This window comes from Belonocnema kinseyi, chromosome 3 (assembly GCF_010883055.1).
Source record: "Belonocnema kinseyi isolate 2016_QV_RU_SX_M_011 chromosome 3, B_treatae_v1, whole genome shotgun sequence".
NCBI classification, from domain to species: Eukaryota; Metazoa; Arthropoda; class Insecta; order Hymenoptera; family Cynipidae; genus Belonocnema; species Belonocnema kinseyi.
Window position 1 is genome coordinate 86721627 of NC_046659.1, and position 12309 is coordinate 86733935.

The window sequence follows — 12309 nt, forward strand, 5'->3', positions numbered from 1 at the left end:
TTAACAAAGATTAGCTTTTATGACTGTTAGAAATAACCTTTTTGTTAGGGCAGGTATACGCTCGAAGTTATAAACCGCACGTGTTGAAGTCATAAAAATACGACTCAAGAGATAAATTTATGCCTTCAAGACATAAAAACTTGTCTCCAAGAAATAAATTGAAGTCTGGCTCCGTCTCAAAACTGAGACATGCTCAAGTCTAACTTTTCGAATTCAGCATGTCTTGATTGGGTGCAATTCAAGTCAAACTCAAGTCGAAGCATTTTTATTCGGGAAGAATTTATTCTCTCATGAAAGTTTAACAAATTTAGTACTAATAATATTCCTATATGTGCAAAACGAAAACCGTTATTCTTTTAGAAACGATAGAAAAATGAAAAAATGTGTGCACATCACAACTTCATTTGTCACAGATTAATTTTTGATGCATTAATCTATTCATCGGCATAAAATAAACAAACTTGGTAATAATTATGTTGCTACTTTTCCAATATTTAAGGGAAAATTTTTAAATGAACGAAAGATTGAAAATTTCAAAATTAGTTAAAGATGAACATTTTTGTATGGAGATAGCTAGAAACGTTTTATCGAATTATATCAACTTTTAGTCATTTTAAAGATGTTTAATAAATCATCTTCAAACTTTTTTATTAAAAAAAGATGTTTTTCATTTAAATGTAAGTATCACATTTTTTACCTTAAATAAATTAAAAATTGCAAATACCTCACAGCTTAAACGATTTTTAAGATAAATATAAACGCCAAAAAAATATTCTTATTTGATCCGTCCTTAAACTGAATCAATAATTAACTTTATTTAGGACTGCAACACTCCCAATTTCTTCATCCTAACTCAAATCTTTTTGGAGTTATCAACAAGAAAGTATTGTTGATACACACGTACGCACGGGTATTTTTGAAAACCCTCATTTTTAGAGTATTGTAGTCGAAATTGTGTCAAGGTATATTACAAAAATTAGGTTTGAAAATTTCCATAGTAACAAAGCTTCCTTTTGGGACCTGGAAATAAAAACTATTCAGTTCTTCTGGCTTCTACTTTTCAGTTGTACAAACGTTTTTTGCAGTTGTTTATTGAATACTTTAGACTGTAATCTTAACTTTGAAGTTTTAAATTAGGAAATTCGAATAACGAGAAAAATTGTTTCAAAAACGTGGAAAACGGTACAGAATGTGTTAGAATTTAATTAATAATTTTGTGACACCTCCTCACGTATTTCGAACATGGTAATGAAATAGCTTTATTTTTAAAAAGGTTTATAAGCCAGCACATGATTAATGTAGAATAATATTATAAATCTACAAGCCCAGTAAGGGTAACAGTGAGTTTGTGAAAATTTCGGAAGGTTTGTAGTTTGTATAAAGTGCTCGCTGTTGAATCAGGAAGTTAAACGGAATCTATGAGTAAGTAAATTGGCTTCTGGAGATGGAATAGCAAAAGATAGACAGTAAGGGAGTTGAGCTAAGGTAAAGAGGCACAATCTCGGAACATAGCCTTTGGCGAATGAATCCTTTGTCATTGCTTTAGCTTGAATTTCACTAATGTCTCACCAGTAGCATAGAAAGTTGCCGCAGTGAAGTAAGATAAAATCCTTTCGTAACTTATTAGCGTAATTATACAGAGATTCCCTAAGAGGACTGTACTCTACTTGAATTTGCATCCTACTTTCGTGATTAAGGAGCCAAATAATTTTAAGGAAAATACTAATTAAAAATACAAATAACTGTTAAGGTTCATTTATAAATTTTTAATTTTGAAATTATAACCTAAAATTGTTTGATTACAAAAGCTTGGCTTTCATCCTTATCTAAAATTATTGTCAGTAATTTATTTGCCTGAAAAATCAATCATGAAAAATCATCATTTTAGTTTAAAATTAATCTTCCTAAAATAAAAATTGAAAAGTTGGATACAATTTCTTAAAATTTTTTTTAGGGGGGTTTAAGGAAAAAATATATAAATTTTCCACAAAATATTTGAATTTTTAACAAAATTGTTAATTTCTAATCCTACCAAGATAATTTTTTAATCGAATGGTTGAAATCGAAAAGATTAAACAGAATCCAAGAACAGTTGCATTTCAACGTACGAGTTGAATTTTCCACCAAATATTTGAATTTTCAACAAAAATGTTGAATTTTTAACCTCTGAAGATAAATTCTCATAAAAAATAGAATAGTCTATATTTTTAGCTGGAAAGATGAAATTTCTAAGGGAAAGTGATGAATTTTAGAACCAAAAAGACAAATTTCGAAACGAGTAGTTGAATTTTTCACAAAAAAACATAAATTATCAACAAAAAATAGGAATGTCAAATTTTTGAACAAATATGTAAAAATTAATTTTAAAAAGATCAAATGAAAAAGTTCCATTTTTAGTTTAAAAATGTAATTTTATACCAAGAAAAAATTAACTTTCAACAAAATAGATAAGTTTTCAACGAAATAGATGAACTTTTAACCAGAAAGAGATGATGCGATGCAACTGCAAAAAAGAATTAATACAAGCAGAAATACCAGACAAATAAATTACTAACAAATGTTGTATAAGGCTGGTCACCAAACTTCATACAAAAATACCCTGATTATTCCTTGACTATTGAAAAATTTTCTAAGAATATTATAATAATACGACAAAAATTCTTGAACATTTTTAAATTTTTAAATCGTTTTTTTTTTATTTAAACATTTCTTGAAAGGTGGCAGCACAGAAGTAGTTAAACAAAAAAATGGGAATTTTTCAGTGGAGCGAAAAAGAATGGTAGCAAATCAAAATTACTATCTAAGGATGAAACAAAAGTCCACTTCCGAGCTAAAGTATTGCTCGATTGAGGCCACGAATGCCTGATTAAAAAATTTCAATCCAGTATCAAGAAAATTGTTTTGGAAGATGACAATCTCAAACTTTCAGTTACCTAAAATTCGAGCAGTTTCGGCTGTAAATTGTGATAAAAAAAAACAATTTTCATTTCAAATAAAAAATAAAAACATGCACCTGAAATATTTTGTATCTGAATACGGGTCGGCAAATATTAATGTAAGAAGTTAGCCAATTCCGTTAAAATCTAACAAAAATTTTAAGATAAATATTTCATGAATTTTTAAAATCGACTTTTCACAGCGACTAAAAATTATATTTTCAATCTTTCACAGAAATAAGAAGATGTTGAAGGGATATATAGAAATGCTGAATTAAATGATTGGAAAAATTATTACTGGGTTATAATTTTAACTTAATTTTACCTACAGTCCTTACGCAACTTTATTAAAGTTGGTTACTTAGTTCGTCACCATTGTTGTTAAAAAATATTTGTTTCATTCAACTATGTAAGAAAAAATTTTCTATAATATAATTAAAAATAGAACAAAATTATGTCTGGACCATTCTTTGAAAAAATTATAAAATCAAAACCATTTTTTTTCTTACCTTATCTAGCTCTAATTTACGTTAATCAACAATAGAAATTATTATTCCTGGCTCAACTTGTTTTTTAATTATAGACAAAACGGAAAATTGATCAGGGAAGACTCAGGCAGTGTTCAAACTAAAGCCTTACAGCCACACGGAATATGTTGTAAAGATTTAAAATTTTTATAAATTTACTTATTCTCGATTCCCAAAGTTTTGTGCTTTCCGAAGGTGTTTTTAACCTATCCTATGATACGAAAGTTGAAATATGACCCTAATCTACTGCTCCAGTCTGGCAAAAGTTTTATCGTAGGTAAACCTTCCATGTTTATGTGTTCCCGAGTATCGTGTTTTTCATACAAAATATTGTGCAGAGGGTGCAGAATGGCTCGAGAGATATAATCTATTTCAATCCGTGAGCAGATTCGATTATTGTGATAAGGGTATAATTATATAGGGCCAACTGGTTTGCTGAACGCACGGTGTTGCCTGTACACACGGTAAGTCTAATCCGGCTGTGACCGTTAATTTTATCGGGTTGTTTATTACAAATCTGTCGATTGAACTCGCACATACACATACACATAGCTATACACGATTTCAGGGAAGAGGATAGCATATCCTATGTCACTAATAACTCTATTAACGCTTTTACAATTGAACACATCCAGCCACGAAGCCTCAAAATAACGAGATTCTGTACCTGAACGTTGTACTGCATTTCAATATTTCCAATCGGGAGTCAAGTTTGTTTTACACTGAAAAAACAATTAATCACGAAAATAAATGAAAGATAATTGAAAACTCTCACTTAGTCTGCTTTTATATAAAATTTAATAAATATATTTAATTAATTTTATTTCTGTTTCAATTTAAATTATTCATTGCATATATTTTTAATAAATAACGCCATAAGGAGATCTTTAATTTTTTATTTAACAAAAATGTAGAAGAGGAGTGAATTAAAAGATTCAGTTTTTTTGTTAAAAAATTAAAATACGGAGTTATTTAGAAAATATTTTTCAGGGAAATAATGCTCTTTTTCTTAAAAATTTGTAGTTTTCAGCTCTCGCATATATAATTGTTTTATAAATAAAAAAGTTAATGAAGTATTATAAATTTCGCGCCATCAATTTTGCAAATTTTGAATCAATTTTGCAATTTAAACTTTCGAAATTTGTAATGTCATTTCATGATAAAGTTTATTTCTAAATGTTGGTAAGCTTTGTTGATAAAAGAGAAAATTTTCATTGTAAATGATTTTATAATGATCGAAAATAATTATGCACAGAACATTTGGCTACCACACTATAATTTTTAAGCTTTTTTTATGCTTTTGAATAGCTCAGAAAAATGAAATAATAGATGAAGTTTAGAATAGATTAATTTTCATAGTGCATACATTGTAAGTGCCAGTAATAACTGATTTTAAGATCTTTTTTCTTATTTTACATGCATTAAATTTTTTTGAAAAAAAAAATTATTTGAAAAAATATTTAGATTTTCTAAATATTTAAACACAATTTAAATCTTCAGAAGATTTTAAAATATTTTAAAAAATCTAGGTTTTGAAAATATTGAAAAAGGATGTAGACAGTAATATAGAACTTTAAAGATTTAAAAAAAAAAGTTAGATAAAATGTTCAAATTTGAAGATTTTGAAATAAAAGTTTAGAAGCTTTTAAAAATTTCGAAATGCCTTGAAAGAATAACAAAATTTTCTTAAAATTCGGAGAAAAAATTATAAAATGTTCTTTATTTCGAAAAAATAATTTAAAAAGAATATTTAAAATGGATGTTGAAACATTTTAAAAGAATTCCAAATTGTCAGAAAAGGATCTGGAAAAAACATTCAGGAGGTTTAGAAGTTTGTGCAAAATTTTGCAAAAAGTTGAGGAAAAATTCGAATAATTTATAAAGATATTTAGATATTTTAAAAAGATTAAAAAGTTATTTAAAATTCGAAAAGAGTTACACAAAATTGTAAACAAAATATAAATTGTTCAATATTTCGGAAAAATACGTTTTTCCGAATTTTGAAAGCTTTTAATAGAATGACATTTTTTCTTTTGATTATTGTAAGAATTTTGAACAATTGTCTACTGTTACAGAATTTATCATAAGATTAGTCAGTGCCAATTTTTAATGATTTTTCATTTTGGAAAATAAATTTTAAGAAGAAATTGATAAAGATTACTAAAAATTTGATATTTTTGTAAGCATGCTAATTAAAAAAAAACCATTAAATTTAAGAGATATTTGGACGTTTTAAGAAAATATTATGTAACAAGATTTCAAAGCATTTAAAAAAGTTTTAAAATAATTTCATATTTGAAAAGAATTCCAAAAGTTTACAATAAAATGTTGATTTTTGAAGATTTCGAACGTAAAGTTTAGAAGCTTTTTAAGAATTTTGAAAGGTCTTAGGAAAATGAAAAAATCTTCTTAAAATTTCTGGGAAAATTGTGAGTTTTTATTTAAAAACAATTAATTTTGAGGGAATATTAAAAAAAAATTTGAAATAATTTCCAAACATTTCCAGAACTGTAAAAGAAAATATAGAAGACTTTAAGGAAATTTTTGTTATTTTGCCGAATTGAAAATGAAATAGGAAAAATTAAAATAATTTTGTGAAATATTAAAGAATTTTATATATTTTCAAATGTCTTTTAAACTTCTAAAAGTTGTAAATACGTTTTGAACTAACTTGAATTTTTCCTAATTTTTTCTAAAATACTTTAAAATGAAACAATTTTCTCTTTAATTTTTCTGCTTCTTTGTCCATACTTCTAAAATCATTAAAAATATGTTTAAAGTTTTTCTAAAATCTAAGAAGAGTTATATTGATATAAACTTTAAAACATAATGATAATATTTCATAGCTGATAATTTGGCTAATCTCCTAATAAGATTTTATTTAAATTAATTGATATTTTCCGTCGTTCATTAATATTCATGTCTTTTTTTAGGAGAGAACAATTTTGTGATAAAAGGAGTGGGCCACTTCTATGCAAAGTGGATGAAGGTTTTGATATGCTGACCTGTTTTCGCAAATCCCACGTGGTGATAACTGATAAGTGTATTCCTATCTATTTCCGCGCTTATATTTGGTTCGCCAACTAATGAAAATGCATCCATACCAATTTCAGCAATGAGGATTCCAGAAGGAGTATTCAGGATCTCTATTACAGAAAACTTTTGCTTAAATTCCCCCGATAATAACGTTTCTTCGTCTTCGTAAGGATTAGTAGCAGTTGAATAAATTTGGAATATTATTTTTGCTTCGCTGGGCCATGTGAATAAATTATTATAGGCCACTGGCTTATTTCATCAAAATACCCAACATTGAAATGGAAAAAAAATTTAAAAAAAAGCTGAACCAGCTTTTTCATTATTTAAAAATTATTATTATTAATATTTGATAATATTTATTAATAATTGAGTTTCGCTGTTATGTTGTTCACTATCGTAGTGCAATAGGTTTTTGTCAATGGAAAAACGGGTTTCGATCTGCTAGTCTTAGCCCAAGATATTTGTAATGTACAGCTAAAGAAAAATTCACAGGTAATAGAACTGTTTAAACGGCGATACGCCATCTGGTGACAAAAATCCGATCTATAAAGAATATGTTCTTTTTTTAAGATGCATTTTAATTTGGGCATAAAAGTGTTTTAACAATTTTTTGGGGGAGTTTAAGGTATTTATTGGATAATAAAAATAAGTCTATCGGAAACAAAGGGTTTTAGATGGGATTGACATACTATGCAGTGAAAAATACATTTTTGACAGAAATATTTGTCTTAAAATAAAACACAATTATTGTACTATTTTTCATCATTTTCCAAAAATTATAAACTCAAATGGTCTTATTTTGAAGAAAAAATGAAGTCACAGTAAATTTTTTAAAAGTTTAACATAAAATATTTACTATTTAAAAATCTAATCTAAAAGTTTGGTTAGAATTCGTATTTAAATTTCAATCGTCTATTATTCTTCACCATATTACTGTAAATCTAAACAAAAGTAAGAAAAAAATCAAAGATACCCTTTTTTATAATTTTTTTTTCATATACTCTAATTTTGTAATTTAATCAATGTTTCAAGTTTTTGTAAGAAATTTGTAATGGTATAGATTGCACTACAGTCGCAAAAAAATTTATTTGGTCAATTTGTTCCCAAGAGATAAATTTTTACGAATATTTTCGTGAATTTTCTTATAATTCACCGAAATATTTAAGTAGATCTAAGTCGATGAAGAAAGTTATATATTCAAGATTCAAAATTGTGTTTATTAGAATTTCTTATCCATATATCTGTAATTTTAAATTATACAATTTTTTTTAATGCTATATGTTTTGAGTTTCTTAATTATTCTCATATATTTAAAACACTGTGCAAACGTTCTCCTTGACAAGAAGAAAAAAACTCAAAATATTTAGAAATCAGAGAATATCTTATCATTTCTGTTAGGATAACATTTTTACATTCAAAAACTGGAAAAAATTATATCTGTTAAAAATTTTAATTACTTTTATATGTATCAATCCAGCTTCTTTTTCCTTTTCTTATGAGTAAAATTAAAAAAGTATGTTTACGAAACTTACATAGTACCAAATAATAATTGTAAATCCAAAAAATAACCAAAAGAAGAACAAATATAATGAATTACCTATTTGAAAGTATTTTCTAAACCTTAATAAATTTTTGATCATTTTATCAATTCTCACTTAAGAAATAAGCCAACAGATCATTTTTTTCCTTTATAAATAGATAAATATTTTAAAGTAAATAAAAATAATTGAAATAAGACATTTTTCTGCAATTTTGTCTTCTATGAGGAATGCATCCTGTAATTTTTATGCAGGGTAAGTATATTTTGTGGTCAGGGAATTTTTTTTTTCTTAAATATAATGATCTCATTTTTCTCGAAAACAACGAAGAATAGATAAAAACAAACTCTAACTAAAAAGTTTGCACATATAAAATTTTTTTTACAAAAACTCCTCTTTTTTATAACGCCTGGCAACGTTTATAAGCAAAACTATAATTTTAGAAAAATATCAGAAAGAAAGAAACTTAAATAAAAATATTGCATAAAATAAAAAGGTGGGATTTTCAGAAAACCTTTCTATCAATTTTTAATATTTGAAGAACAAAAAACATGTTGTTAAAGACCCACCTTCTCTATTTCTTGCAATATTAAAAATTTTAAATTAGGTTTCAAAATGTTCGGCATAGCAGGATCGATTCTGATTGTTCAAATATTTCGTTTGAACGATTAACTTTTAAATGAACTAGAATTATTAACAGAAAACATATTTAATAAAAAAAAATAATAAACTTTTGTTAGTTTTTCGTAATTTAAAATGGCGTAATAAAAACGTTATTTAAAAAGTAACGCTAAGGTAACGCGTTACTTTCTTTCAGTAACTGTAAATTTAACAAGTTAAAAATTTGAAGGTAGTAAGGGCGATGTAAACCCATTAATTTTAACTCATAACGTGTCAAACACTGATTTAAATTATCCCTAATGAGCACTAAAAATAATATTTTTGCTTGAAAGTAAAAATCCGTTTTTAAGGGAAAAATCTTAAAGAAGATTTTCACCAGAAATAGAGTAGAAAGAGACGAAATTCTAGACTGTCAATTTAAAACCTCTTTAGGATCAGTGACATTATCGATTGCGACAAATTATCCGCTTATAGAATTGCATTGCCAGTAAAAGCCATCCCTTCTAGGTTAGGTTTTCACAGCCCACTTTCGATCTATAGTTGTTTGAAAGGAAAAATGTAAGGCTTGCGTTTAAGAGTGCAATTGTATGTTACTTAATGGCTCTTTTGGAATTTCTAATGGGCTTTCTTAGAACCATTTATAATGCTCGTGACTTGTGACATAAGAATTGCGCAATGAGAAAAATTTGTGCACCACCCTAGTAAAACATATTTTATTCAAACGAATTTTCCATGGAGATAACGGCTTTTCTTGCTACTTAATTTGTATTATGAGTGACAGTAATTCTTAAGATGGAGTTCTATGCCATAAATGAGAATTGTAAAAATATTATGAAAGTTTATAGAGGTGACATTAAGATACAATTTCCGGATGACGTAAAAAACTTTTCAGTTTACTTTTTTTAATAATGTGTCCCTTAACGGTTTAAATTTAACTGACATCGAGTTGGCTGAGGTGGTTGGTGGCTCAGAATTCATATTTGTGCGTTTTGAAATTCCCAATTCAGCGGTGACCTAGATCGACTTCTCAATGGCAAGAATGCCATTTACTCTGAAAAATTCACGAGAAACCTGCTTTCCAAAATACTTCTTTTTACTTTTTTTCTATTCGGGAAATACTTTTGTTGAAAGTGACAATGGGAAATAAGAGTTCTGAGAAAAAAGTGAACATTTCTAAGTAAAATTCAGAACCACTAATTATACTAACTACGTTATTTCCTTTACACGTTTGTTCATTTTCATCATATTGCCATCATCCTTAAAAAAGATACTTGAATTTCCCCTCGACGAAAGTAATTTTAATTGGAAGACTTTACAATAGGGTTTGCTTGGCTAGAAAAGTCTCCAGGTACAAAAGGCACAACTCTTTAATTAATTTACGCGCAATATTGAGAATAGTGTAGAAACATTTTAGAAAGTTCGGATTATACTCGAAATGTAGTTTTAATGAAGTATTTAGGCATTTTATTCACGTTCATAATTAAATTCTGCAAGCAGGAATTTTTAAATTTAATTTTCAATTAAATGAAACTAAATTAAACTTTGAATTCTTTTAACAGGCTGGTCACAGGTCACGGAAAACATGGAATTTGGAGAAATGTCAGGAATTCTCAAATAAAAATGTCAAAAATCAGTAAACTTCTGTAAGAAGCGTTTAAGTAACTTATAAAAATAGTGAAGAGTGCCAAGCAGTTAATTTTGGTCACCTTTTTTCTGTTAAATCAATTTTTAAAGACATAGTCATTGTGGTCACTTTTCTGTCAGTAAATTACCCGATTGCCAATGAATTAAGATCTATATCTATTTCTGAATTTTCTTGAATTCTCTAAAAATATTATACGGTATTTTCAAAGATTCATTCACATTTTAACAGAAATCCACATATTAATGGGATTTCCAAGGATTTTTAAATTTCAAAGCATTTTTTAAAATTGTTAACAAATTATGAAGCGCTGTCAAAATTTTAAGGGACTTCAAAATATTTCTAAATAATTGAGATGTGATAGGAGATTTTCAAAGATTTCAATAAATTTGTAATATACTTCAGTCATTTAAAGTAATTCTAACGAATTTAAAAGATTTGAGGGTATTATTAAAAATTTTAAGGAACTGTCAAGAGCTTTCAAAAGTATCAAAAAATTTTGAAGAATTTGAAACATTTGAAGGTATTTCGAAAGATTCCCAGAAATTTTTAATAGATTTCAGTAATTTGAAGGGATTCAAAAAGATTAAATAAATTTTTTAAATCTTTTTGAATCCCTTGAAATATCTTAGATATTTTTTAAAGAATTTCAAAGAATTTTCGATACAGTGAAATTCCTGAATGAAAAAATTCTCGAAGAATAAGGTTTTCGAATTGGAAAGTTCCCATATAATAAAATTCTCGAATGATACATTTTCTAAATTATAAAATTCCCGAATAATAAAACTCCCGAAGGTCATATTATTAACGAATTTGGAAAACTTCCATATTATAAAACGTCTAAAATATAAAATTTCTAAATTGAAAGAATACAATTTTTTATTTATAAAATTAATTAACGTATTAAAATTAAAATTATATTAAAATTGAATTTAAATAAATTTTCATGCAGTTTTAAAGAATTTCGTAGAATTTAGATTTTCGAAAGATATAGAAAAAATTTACAGGACCGACAAGGTTTTAAAATCTTTTAGAAGATTTCAGGAAATATCAGATTTTACATAACTTTGTAGAGTTTTAAAATATTTTATTATTTATTAAAGAATATTTTCAAAATAAGTTAGAGATTTTGTAGAGTTTCAAAGATTTTCAAATATTGTTTTGCCAATCACTTGAACTTTTTTCGCTTCATTTGTTTTTTTTTTTAATTCACTATGAAGTTTGTCAAATTATTCTAAATTCCTTTTAAATTCTTCTAAAATCGATTCAATTTCATTGATGTCAATGACATTTTCTCCAATATGTTTAAATTATTTTGAATTATACTTGAATTGTTTGCATGGAATTTGTATTATTATCTGAGAATAACATAAATTCTTAAACACTTTCTAGACTAGATGGTGTTATGAATACAACATTTTTAAATTCAATTTTTTAATTCAATTTTTAATTTATAAAACCATCTAGTCTGAAAAGACGTTACAAATTTCGATTATTCCTGGATGAAAATACAGATTCCTTGAAAAACTTGAATGTGTAAAACCTAGAAAAATAGTGCTTGTATTTTTCAAAAAGGATTCTTCTTTCGATCTCTCTAGTAGCTTGAGGGAAAAGTACCCGACCGGCAATCGAAAGTTCTATGATTCGATTCCCAGCTAGGCGAAGTAGATCTTTTTTCAGCAAAAATTCAATTAAAACAATTTAGAATTGTTTTGAAGTCTTATACATTTATCCTGAATTGGTTAAAATTCATCTGAGTCTTTGTACATTTCATCAGATTTTTTAAAATTCTTTTAAATTTAAAAAACATTGGTCACATTATTAATGCATATTCTTTGAATTAACTTAATTTTTGTAAACTACTTTAGAAATGAGTAATTTTTTGTCACTTTTTTACGTTTTAGGGTTCCATAGCCCCGAGCAGAAGCCCCTACAGTTTCGGTCGGCTGTCCGTCCGTCTGGCGTACTTTTTCCCGGGAGGCGAAGTAGTAAAAGTTTGAGGGGAGGGG

At 26.8% G+C, this 12309-nt stretch overlaps 1 protein-coding gene across 1 annotated transcript in view; it reads right to left on the reverse strand.

Moving 5' to 3' along the window:
- The window catches only part of LOC117169596 (zwei Ig domain protein zig-8), a 672873-nt gene that overhangs the window by 384962 nt on the left and 275602 nt on the right, over window positions 1-12309 (reverse strand). The window lies entirely within an intron of this gene.